Source organism: Phyllostomus hastatus, unplaced genomic scaffold, assembly GCF_019186645.2.
Source record: "Phyllostomus hastatus isolate PE091 unplaced genomic scaffold, TTU_PhHast_1.1 phas_contig_40, whole genome shotgun sequence".
Taxonomy (NCBI): domain Eukaryota; kingdom Metazoa; phylum Chordata; class Mammalia; order Chiroptera; family Phyllostomidae; genus Phyllostomus; species Phyllostomus hastatus.
In genome coordinates this window covers 8,850,267-8,862,480 of record NW_025333872.1, presented here as the reverse complement: position 1 = coordinate 8,862,480, position 12,214 = coordinate 8,850,267, and the positions used below count along the sequence as shown (strand labels likewise).

At 38.7% G+C, this 12,214-nt stretch overlaps 2 protein-coding genes across 5 annotated transcripts in view; one reads left to right on the top strand and one right to left on the bottom strand.

The window, feature by feature from the left end:
- The window catches only part of RUNX2 (RUNX family transcription factor 2), a 164,491-nt gene extending 157,794 nt beyond the window's left edge, over positions 1-6,697 (bottom strand). Inside the window, exon 1 of the mRNA XM_045842954.1 lies at positions 6,589-6,697. The gene's annotated coding sequence lies outside the window, so the exon portion shown is untranslated. The remainder of the gene's footprint in view (positions 1-6,588) is intronic.
- Positions 6,698-6,912: 215 nt separating this feature from the next.
- SUPT3H (SPT3 homolog, SAGA and STAGA complex component) overlaps positions 6,913-12,214 on the top strand; it is a 463,611-nt gene continuing 458,309 nt past the window's right edge. Inside the window, exon 1 of one of the 4 annotated variants that reach the window (XM_045842957.1) lies at positions 6,913-7,178. The gene's annotated coding sequence lies outside the window, so the exon portion shown is untranslated. Of the gene's footprint in view, positions 7,182-7,476; positions 7,496-9,276; positions 9,378-12,214 lie in introns of those variants that run through there. The other 3 variants (XM_045842958.1, XM_045842960.1, XM_045842959.1) reach the window with 3 other exon arrangements.

Here is a 12,214-nt window from a genome sequence, read left to right as displayed (position 1 = left end):
TTGCCAAAGGTTATTTTGAACTGGCTAAGTTCAATTAACTGTAATTCTCACTAAGTACCATTAATCTCTCTCCAAATCTCTCTGTTCTCCTGGTTTCTGTGACACTACTGCCTTCTCAGTGTTCTTGGTAAGCCTCTTCCTTAACCTCTCCCAATGAATGTGGGTGTCCAAAATCCAATCTTTGACTCACTTCTCCTTGTTTAAAACATGCTCTCTTGGGCATTTCACTGTCTCCTATTGGCTTCAGTTGTGACCACACAGGTCCTCATGAGAATGCTTTCAGACCAAATCTAGGAACAGGGTTAAATTCCACATATAAGTGATGTGTGTAGAATGCTGCATGTTGTATGCTATATGCTGTTGGTTCCCAAATCTAGATGTCCAATTTCTCTGTTGAATGCCAGACTTTATTCTAGCTTTTATCTCCACCCAGGCATATGCCCTGACTGGGAATCAAACTGGCAACCTTTGGGTTTGCAGGCCGGCTCTCAATCCACTCAGTTACACCAGGCAAGGCTAATTATTGTATTATTTTCCATATGAACAACTGTATACCTACTTTTACCACCCCATATTATTATAGCACCTTTGCTCTTGTTTATGTACCTTTGTCACTCCTAAATTTATCAGTAAGACAACTTTTTGAGGGCAGAGACTCTGTGTTATCATTATTTCTCCAAGGCCTAATGATGACTGATGTGCTTAAATGGGTCCTCAATAAATATTTGTTAAAAGAATAATTGTCATATTGATATATATTTATTGAATTCAGAAAATATAAAACCCTAAAGCTTAAGACAGGATTCTTGTATTTAATTTAGTTTGATGTCCAGTGCATCAAAAGTACAAACATCATTAAATTATTCAATAGCTAATTAAAAACCGGAACATAGTAACTATAAATTCCTGAACATTTTCAATATGTCAGGAGCTATTCAATTTAAATCCTGATAACAACCCTACCACATAGATGTTCTTATTTCTATTTTACAGTGTAATAATTACATGTTTTACATACAGGCTACATACAGGTTGAATAGTTACATACAGGTTGAATAACTTGTGCAGGGTAATATGGCTAGTCAGTGGCACCAAACCCCGTATTTTCTGCACTATACCTCACTGAATAAGGTTGTTTTAAATACATTCTGGAAAGAGAAAATATAGCTTATGCTGCATGTATAAAGCTAAAAATAAAAAGAACTTGGTCAAATATGTTGATATAGTTCCCCGGTCACTATTTAACAGTTGATCTGAGCACTCCTTAATCAAAATAGGTTCATTGCATCCAGCTTCAGAGTGTGAACTAGGAATCGCAGGTTGCATTAGCCATAGTGTGGTTTATTTCACTCATGGCATTGATTAATTTTTGGCTCTGTTTCCATGTGCAATAAAAAAATGAATATGCAATAAAGTGGAGGCAGTTACTCAAATAATTCATTGAATATATCCTGGTTTATATTAAATATTTCAATGAAAATACTTGAGGGAACTGGATGTTTCTATATATTTGTCTCCACTTTTCTGTTAGAGATCGACAGACTGACTCCCCTGCCAAATAGTTAGTCATTGACTTATTTTCGGACAGGGGATGTTCAGCTTTCCTCACGTCTTCTTTAAACAAAAGTAAAATATTCCTTGACATATGTTATACAGATCTAGATGGACCTCTGTTATGGGAGCAGGATTAGAAAATAAATTATTATTATAAAAAGTTACAAATGCAAATTTTCCTTCATTTCCATAAGAACCTACCCATGATGACAAAAACATTACAGAGAATACAAACACTGTACTTAATTACTTATATTTTATAAGTGATTATAATTACTTATATTTATTTATTAAAAAGATTTTATTTATTTATTTTTACAGAGGGAAGAGAGGGAGAGAGAGAGACAGAGACAGAGAGAGAGAGAGAGAAACATCAATGTGCGGTTGCTGGGGGCCATGGCCTGCAACCCAGGCATGTGCCCTAACTGGGAATCAAACTTGCGATGCCTAGTTTGCAGCCCGTACTCAATCCACTGAGCTACACCAGCTAGGGCTATAATTGCTTATATTTATAAAGTGATTCTTTAAAAATATATTTATTGATGAGAGAGACAGGCAGACATCCACGTGAGATAAACACCAATGGGTTGTCTTCCACATGCATCCCAACTGGGTCCCGATCCCTTAACCTAGGCACGTGCCCAGACCAGGAATGGAACCTGTGGTGCTTCAGTGCATGGGAGAATGCTCCGCCCAACCAAGCCACACTGGCCAGGCCTTAATTACTTATTGATACCTAAAACTGACTTGTTGATCTCTTATACCCACCTACAATTACAATTCTCTCATTCCTCCTGTGCTTCATCTCATTCCATATCCCTTCCCTGTTGTATAATTTTTTTCCCCTGTAACACTCATGGCCTTCTACCCACATTATATAATTTCAGTATTTATTTTGTTATTTTGTCCAACTCCTCCTACTAGTATGTGAGATTGATGATGACATGGATTTTTGTTTGGTTCTCTGCTATATCTGCAACTCCTAGTGTAAGAGGCTGTTCTGCATGGCGTGGGCCCAGCTCCCACATGGAGATGCACAGGACCCACACCCACAGATAGGTTCTCCTGTGGGGAATCAGGCTTGCAATGTGCTTAGGGTGCTATGAGTCTTGCTTTTTGCTAAAACTCTCTCACCCTGAATTGAGGATATTTACTGGAAAGTAACTTCCTCAAATTCATGCTAAACCTTCCAAGGATGAGTGTAACTGGTTCAACCACTTCTGTCTTTTCATTTGCAAATATCCCTCTTTTGTGATGTGATTAGTGGCATTGGCTCCTTTGTTTGCTGTGAAAGGTAACCACCTAAAGTGAACCTGTGCATAGTAAATGAGGACCATCATGTAATGGGCGGCGAAACCCAATAAAGGCCTGTCGTGGCCGAGGCCGTGGCTTTTGCTTCCCTTGAGAGAAAAGCTATGCTGTCCCTTTTCCTCCACGGGACTTGGTAGTCCATGTGAATGTCTCATTTCATCCATAATGATGCAGATACTGCAGGCTGGTGTCTGCATCACCTAGAGTAATGTCAGGCACGTGGTAGACCCATAATAGATATTTGTTGAATGAATGAAATAATTACACTCATCACTCACACTCAGTGAAGAGAGTTTATCTTCATGGAAGGGGGGAAGTAGAGGTTGTTCATTTCCAGCACAAGAAGTATTATGTATTGGATTCCATGGAAATGGAAGCAATTAAATTTCCATGTGTCTAGAGCATTCAGGGGCCCTTTGAAATGCTGATATTTTATGATTCCCTTCCCACTCTGAATCTCTAAAACATGATCATTTTCTCAGCAGCTAAGCATTCATTTAAAATACCCTGGAATGTTAAACCTACAATGAGAGGATCCTAAAAGGATGGATCATGATCATAGTTCTAAAAGCTGCTCAGTACTACAATTCATAACATTTCTTCTCTCATTGTGTGCTGCTCTCTCTACTTTGAAATATATAAATTAATTGGAAGGTATGGGAAACTAATTTGATTAAACCCTGAATAATTATATAATGCCGTCCCCCATATATCAATATACAGGGTCTGGCAGAAGTAAGGCCTGCTTGAGTGTAGTTAGTAGGATAATAATATGGTTATAATAGTTTATAGTTTTAATTTGAACATTTCACCTAAAATGTCTTATGGTGTGCTTGAGTGTGAGATTGTTATGTTAAGGAATTACATGCTTATGATTTTGTAATAAAAGAGGGGCATGATTTGTGCCAGACCTTGTATTTGATTAGCATATATTTTTTCACACAGTCCTTTGAAATGTGTATTATCAGTTGAATATCCAAGTCAGCCTATAGCAGGAGCCCTATATATATTCATGTAATTTTTGGTAGCACAAATATGGATGCTGAAATTATTCTTTACAACTTTAAGACCCATCCTTTGGTCCTTCCTCTTTTAAAGGAACATAGACTTTTTAGGGCTGCAAGGTTTTGGTTATTTGGCTTGATGACCTCATTTTACAGATATAAAAACTGAAACCCAGTGATATTCTGTGACTTGCGCAGGTACCAGAGAGCTCAGTAATCTTTTTGGTCAGACTGACTTGTTCTAAAACTAAAGCAAGTTACCTTTAAGATTGCACTGAAAAACAGTTAATATCAGGAAATTTACTGAATATAGCAACAATGCAATATGCAATTCTAAACAATGTGTAGTTCTATCCATGGTTACTATATAAGCATTAGAAAAGGATAAAATCATTGATCTATAGGAAAGAAAATACCTCTGGAAGCGAGAGTCATGGATCACAAAAGAAGAATTTGTAGGTCACTTGAAGTGAACTGTCCCTATGGTGTTTACATGACGGGAAGAAACCACTTTATCACAGCATGGTTCTGTATCAGGCATGGCCTCTGCTATTTGGAGAATTAGGACTTCTTTTATTACCTAATCTAGCCATTTTTTTAAGATACCAAGAGGCATTTTTCCTTAGGTATGTTCACTTTCTCCTTGCACTACTGTATCTATATGAAGGTTATTATGCCAGAGTAATGTAAAAGTCCACAGTAAAAGTGCTTTATTTGCCACTAACACCTTTGTTCAAGGGATGGAGAATTCTTGTGGCATTACCGATTCACTTGGTGTCCTGATGTGTTTTCTCCACATGCTTTAGAAATTACGTATTTTTCTGAGAGGTGATAGTCCTTAATGTCCTAATTTCAGCAACAGGTTGTTTTAGCTTTGCTATAATTAAAATATCTTAGTAGCATTGATAGTTTAGGATATTTGATATTAATCTAATGGATAATACTTTGATCTTTTGTGTACAGCAGTGTTCTCAAACTACAAACAAAATTATGGCTAAAGCAAAATTTAAAAAATGGATTTTAATAGATTCCAGGAGGTAGGAACATTAGGGTAACTCATGGGAGTTATCCTAATTCAAAGCTAAGATTTCTGCCAACAGCAAAATTTACAATTTCCTAAGAGTGAATTTTTTAGTTCCCTTGACTAGAGCCTTGTTTAACTGTCTCCTTTCCCCATGGCTCACTTTAATTAACTCCTGTTTTGTGTGATTAGACACCAGAAACCCAAGAGTAAGAAGATCTAGTTATATTCTGAAAGACTAGGTCAAATCTGGCCTTCATGTGATGCAGATAGAACTTCTGTGCAAGAAGAGAAATACTATGGCCACATCGATTGAACATAATCTCAGTTTTTTATTTTTACTTTTTAAGAGATTTTATTTATTTATTTTCTAGAGAGAAGGGAGGAAGAAAGAAAGGGAGAGAAATATCAATGCATAGTGGCCTCTCTTGCACCTCCCTACTGGGGACCTGGCTAGCCCTCCATGCCTGTGCCCTAGATTGGGAATTCAACTGGTCACCTTTGGTTCGCAGGCCTGCACTCAATCCACTGAGCCACATCAGCCAAGGCTGAACATAGTTTTAATTGACACAATCTGCTTCAGATTGTATTTCCTTAGATGTAATAATTTTTCTCTTAATTTTCTCCTAGTTTCTTGGTAATGTACTCCAAAGGGCTTTTCGACTATTGTACAAGGCAGTCTTCCTTTGTAAGAAATTATGACAATTTTCTCTTTTACTTTCCCTTATCTTCTACACTTTGCCCAGCATTGAATTGAGTCCTGATTTACATATTATGGTGAGCTTCTACAACCTAAATATAATGATTCTTTTGGAACTTTAAGTATTTAGCAAATACTGAATTGTGGAGATTAACGTGAACTAAACACAAAATAGAAGACAACTACAATGACACAATTACAATCACACAACTATACACACAACTACAATCACAGAGAAAATCAAGTAAGTTGCTATTTTAAACACTGTAAGCAAATAGTGCTTATTTCAGAGATTAATTCAAAACACAGATATTTATAGGCAAGAAAATAACTGAAGCAGTAACGCTTAAAAAGACCTGATGGTTAGTAGTTGAATGTCTGTGAAGTATGTTACTATATTTGACATTGTAGAAGTGGACATAGCATGGTTAATCCAGTCTTTCTTAAGCAGCTGAAAAGAATGTTAATATAAATAGTAAGATTTCATATAAAATAAAGCAAATGAAATCATTGTCTTATGACCCTATTATTTAAAGAACTAAACCTGTATTAATCAAATGTGAAAGAACAGGATGTGCAGTTCAATAGTGGGAGTGCAAGACTTAAAAATAAGAGGAACAGGTCAAAAATAAGGGAAAATATAGGGTCACCCATACAGAACTTTAAAATAGGAAAAAGTTTCAATAATAAACGTAGGTCATTAGATGCCCAACCTTGGTAAAACGAGCAGAGAGAAAAACTTCATCCCAGGTCACCTTTCCCAACGCCTCTCTAATGACTCCTCTGTACAGGAGGAAGGTTGGGCACTGGTGGTGCGTAGGAGCCCGTGTACCAAGGTCCCAAAAAGGGTTCCATGTTCTCTCCAGGCACTGCGGTCCTTTGGGGAAACGGTCTTTTCTTATCTCTCCATTTCCCTTAACCATGCTAAAAGCACTATCCGGCTCATTTCCAGGTTCACCCTAATTCCTGAAAATAAATTTACAGGGTCAGTCTCTGACCTGAACTTGGAAACAAAGTTCCAGTTGTCCGTCACTGATTCTCTCTCCAGCTCCATTGCTAAAGAATGCAAGACTGGCCTTTGAACATCCTTTGATTCTCAGCTCATCCCCACTCCTCTCCCAGTAGCCCTCGCTCTAAGGCCCGAGCCAAGTTCAGGGTCGCCTGTCTTAGGGCCTGTGGTCCACGTTCACTGCCCGCGGTGAAAGCGGCCACCCCGGGCGCTCCACGATGCTCCGCCCACAACCAGCGTGGCGGAAGTGGCTTGCTCTGGAAAGGAGACCGCGCGCCACCTGGTAGAGCGCGCATGCGCCAGTGCCCGGGACGCTAGTGTTGGGGGCGTCTGTAGCGCTCTTTCCCTGGTCTCCGCAACCCACGCCCCACAGTGAGAGTCGGGCTCACGCCATCTTTCCCCCAGCCCCGCGCACCCCGCTCCAGCCGAAACACTTTTTCCCTTTCTACACTCTCAACCCACTCCCACCCCGCCCCTATCCTAGCGTGTCCCGGGCCGCAGCAGCAGAAACCTCATCTCTACCCCCACATTCTCCACGCGGGACGCGCAGCAGTGCCTACAAGTGTTCTTAAAGCAGAGGTTGTTGGTGGCGTTGGGGGCGGTGCGGGGACGGACGGGGGAGGGGATGGGAACCGGGAGGGATGCCGCGCGGCGAGCCCAGCTTGTCCGGGCCCCGGCCCCGCCCTGGCCTCTGCCCTAGGGCGACCGCGGGGGAGTAATATTGGCTTTCGCATTGGAGGGGTGAAAGGAAGACGGTCTGAGAGGCTCTGGCCCTACGCGGCGCCCGGGTTCTCCCGCGGGGTGTGGAGTTGGCTCTTGACTCCTCCCCGTCGGAGGGTGGGCATGGGGTGAGGGAGCGGGGCTGGCGAGCAGGAGTGGGAGCTGCTGGGGAAAGTGTAAGAAACACCTTCCGCGTGTCATTTGGGTGGTGGTTTTTTGAACAATCTTTAAAGGAAATTGGTCTATGGACAGGGTGGAAGAAGAGTTAGGCAGAGTTAGTAGAAGTGTAGCATTTAGAAAAAGGAAAAGATCGACTCTTTTCTCTGTGGGGCGAACCCACAGCCGTGACTCCCAGGGAAATCATGTAGCATGTCTTTGGCTGGGTGTTCTGGTCTGTAAAATAGGGATAGTAGTAGTTTAACTTAGGATCGTGAGGATAATATGAGGTAATAACACACGTTAAATGCTTAGAACAGCACCAGGCACTGGTTAGCTACTTGATAATTGTAATTAATTTCGGTCTCCATGTTTTAAGAAATTTAGAATGACTGTGAGCTTGGTTTTTGAATTAAAAATCAATCAAAATACTTGGTCTGACAAACGAGAGTGGATTTACAGGGACAGTGGAGTGTAATAGTGACTGATGCTCAGAACCGATCCTGGACATATGTTACTAATGTACACGTGGGTAAATTAGCATAACTCCACGAGGCTGATAGAAACTTTGAGCTATTTCGTTGGAAGGTGAATATTTATGTGGATGAATAGGACCTAGGATATAAATATTGTATACATGAGGGGCAGAACTTTGTAGGTGGAATTAAGTTAGCTGTGAAGATTTACTTGCACACCAAATTGTGGACGGAATTTTGGTAATTTCTGGTGGTAGTTACAGACAGGCTGGATTTGACTGAATGTGAGGAAAGTTTCCTGACAGTACTTTGCAAAAACAGAAGGCACTTTACTTTATTGTGCTATTGCAAGTTTCTTGCCTCTAGAAATATTCAAGTAAAGATCTAGAGCTGCGTAGGTCTAGAGAGAGCATCACTGCCCAATAGAACTTTCTGTCATGAAAATATTCTGTAATAATCTGTGCTATCCTAATATGGTGTCCGCTAGACATGAGTGGCTCTTAAGCGTTAGAAATGTGGCTGGTGTGCTGAGGAACTTAATTTTTAATTTTATATTAATTAAAATATAAATTGTGACATGTGGCTAGTGGCTGCCTTATTGCACAGCATAAGGTCAAGAATTTAGACTTTGAGACTCCTTCCACTTCTTGCTTTGGTTGAGTTTTAAGTCAAAAAAGCCAACTCTTGGAACATCTATTGCCTTAGGGCAGCAATTTTTCACTTGGTGTGCCTCAGCAACTGGTGTGCCTCAGCAGCGGGTGTGCCTCAGCAGGCACACCTGTGTGCCACAAGAATTTTGAAAACATACACTACCTGACTGTTTAGTCAGGGGCACTAACCTCTGTTTCCTCAGACTGTCAAATAAGAAACTGACAACAGCCAACATAACAATAGCCGTCTGGTGTGAATGAATCAAAATTATACCGATTTTTTTGTCAGATTGGCAAAAAATATAATGTGTTTTTTGGTGTGCTGTAGAATTTTAGTAATTAGTTTATGTGTGCCATGAGATGAAAAAGGTTGAAAATCACTGCCTTAGGGAATCATAATTATATTCAAATAATGCCTTTCATTAAAGTACTATAGTTCAAAGCATGGGTCTGTTAGTAGTTATTTACAGCTTTACAAATTAAAGCAGAGCATTCTTTTGTTTCCTAGGTTGTACAGCTAATGCTAGATTCATTTGCAGAGCCATAACAGTACTAACTGGAGTTCCCTTTAATCATCACTGCAGTGTGTTGTGACCATGGCTTCCACTATCTTTTATCACTTTGGCTAGTTTTCAATGAAAGCTTTTCAACTCTTTTATTCTTGAAGTTTTTTTTTCTTATTTGAAAGATTTTTTTTTTTAAACTTCTGAGTGTCAGGCCATCTTAGAAGCAATTTTGTGGTTATCAGGTTATTAGTCTTCAAAATTTTTGAAGAGGTAAGTCTGAAATTTGGTGATAAGTTGTGATTATTTTCTGTGAAATATGTAGATGTTTCTTTTTCAAGCAAATGTTTATAAAGTTAAGTTTGAAAGTAAAGCTTAAAAAACAACTTTATTGATAGCACCCTTAACTCTGGCTTGATGTCTGTAAAATGGTGACCTTGATTTCAAGGCTAAAGAAAAGCGCTAGATCTGAAAGAGAATCTAAAGCTCATGAATTAAGCATATGCAGAGAATAAGCCATTACATACAAATCAAAGTGATTGCTCTTATGTAGGGCGACTTATCCCCCACTTTTTTCTGGGACACTCATGTATTAGAGTCTGTTCATCTCAGTGTAATTATTAATAGAGCCCCGTTCACTCTCAAAAATGCCCTGCGTTTTTGGAACTGCATAATAATATGGTCACCCTATTTTTAGTTTTTTTGAAATTTGTAATATGTAATTTTAGGAGGATTAACCATATTGTAGTCTTAGAAATGTACTTACTTTTAAGTAGTGACAAAGTTATTGCCTTTGAGCTTAAGTAATAGAAGAGATATCTGGAATAAGACCAGCAAATGACTTGTTCTTTAAGCCACTGGTAATTTTAAAATTTTGCTTTTTCTTTATAATTGGATACAAATCTTGGGCAGCTTGACTTTTGGTTCTTCTCTAAAAAAGTAGTTTTTGGTATGGGAGATGAAAGAGAAGCCATTCAATCAAATCAGAAGATTGAGTATTCTTGTTGAAAATAAATGCCTGTTTTATTTTATGGTGAGGTTGAATAGTGAAATCAGTCAGAAATCTTTTAAATATATATTAGAATGTTAAAGAAAGATTTGGCTTATAGTTTACTTAAAGAGGTGCAAAAAGCACTGGCTGGTGTAGCTCAGTGGATTGAGTGCAGGCCTGCGAACCAAAGGATCGTGGTTTGATTCCCAGACAGGGCACAGGCCTGGGTTGCAGGCCAGGTCCCCAGTTAAGGGGTGCTGGAGAGGCAACCACCCATTGATGTTTCTCTCCCTCTCTTTCCTTCCCTTCCTCTCTCTCTAAAAATAAATAAATAAACTCTTTAAAAAAAGAGTAAAGAAAAAAATTCAGCCAAATGCATTATTATACTAATTAATTTATACTATAGTGAAGACAATATTTTACTGAGAGACACACTTACTTTGAATCCTCACTTTTCTGATGGTTATATGAGGTTACTCATGTGGGGTGTTGGGTGCAGTGAAGCACATAAGAAATAAGTATTCTTTAAGTATCACCTGCTCTAGTCTTAAGGTTATTAAATAATGGGTCTGGAAGAGAGATTAATGTTCTGAGATGCAATGTGGATGGGTGCAAAGAACATTTAATACTATTTGTGAAAACCTAGGTTTGGTCCTCTTTTGCTATATTCTGTCTTTGTGATTTCAGTTTACTTTTCTGCGTCCCAATTTCCTCATCAGTAAAATGGAATTAGTACCTAACCTCATTCCACCTACTCACAGGGTAGTTGGAGGCTTCCAATGAGAATTACATAAATTGTCTTGTTTGACAAATAATTTATATTTAATTAGTTTTGTTTCAACTTGCCTACCTGCTACCTCCAATAAAGACTGAATCTAAATCTTCAAAAATTGTTGTATGTTTTAATTTGTGAAACAGCATATAGAATATAATAGGCATCATTGCCCAAAATGTTTTCTTTAACAGGTAGTACTGTAAGCCACAGTAATGGTGCTTTATTGATCTGGTTACAACATAGTCTCTACACAAAACAACTCCATACTACTGCTAAGAGAGAACCAACATTTTCACAGACACTTGATGTGTTTTATCCATTGTGCTAAATGCTACATCTCATTTATTCATTCAAATATGTCATTCCTACTTAAGAGGTGATGCTGGTGAGGCCCTTTCTGGGACTGATGGTCAGGAATTTTTTTTTTTTTTTTTGCATTATACTATTGCCTTCAATAATATCTAGTTGGTAGTTAATGGATATTGAATGTTAAATAAGGTAATGAATATGCAAATTATGCTATCTGGCATATAATGTACAGTAGTTGAAAAAAATGTGTTGAATTGATAGGACAGTAAGTTGAAATAATATGTAAATGCACTTTATAAATTATTTTAAAATCTTGAAGTAAATTTTAAATAGCAAAAGATTTGCTATTTAAAATGCTATAGAGTTTTTTTTACTGAATTCTGTATATTTTACTTTTTCATACTTATTTTTGAATCTTTAAAAGACTACTACTGCCATGGCTGGTGTAGCTCAGTTAGTTATAGTGTTGTCGTCCTGTAGGCTGAAGGGTCTTGGGTTTGATTCCCAGTCAGGGCGCGTAACTAGGTTGCAGTGATTTGGTCCTTTGTTGGGCATGTGTGGGAAGCAATCCATAGACGTTTCCCTGTCTCTCTCTGTCCCTCCCTCCCACCCACTCTCTCTTCCCCTTCCTCATTCTCTGACATCAATGAGCATGTCCTCGGGTGAGGATAAAAAAAAGACTACTACTAACCATACCATTCTTTCTTTGAGAATATACATGTTTAATGATAATACTTTGTGCTATATTTTCAAGAAGCTACACTTTTGCTTGGATGATGATTCTTCTGCTTCATCATTACCGTTATCATCATCATCATCATCATCATATCATGAACTGACAGTTTTCATATACCAGGCACAGTCCTATGTGCTTTTTAAACATTATTTCATGTAACCTATGAGAAGTGTATTTTTAATTTCTACTTTAAAGATGAAGGAACTGAGGCAGGGATATGACTTGCCCAAGGTCACGTGGTAAGTGTTAGGGCCTGTGTTTGAACTCCAGAGCTCAGCTCTTTACTGCCTAACTGAGTC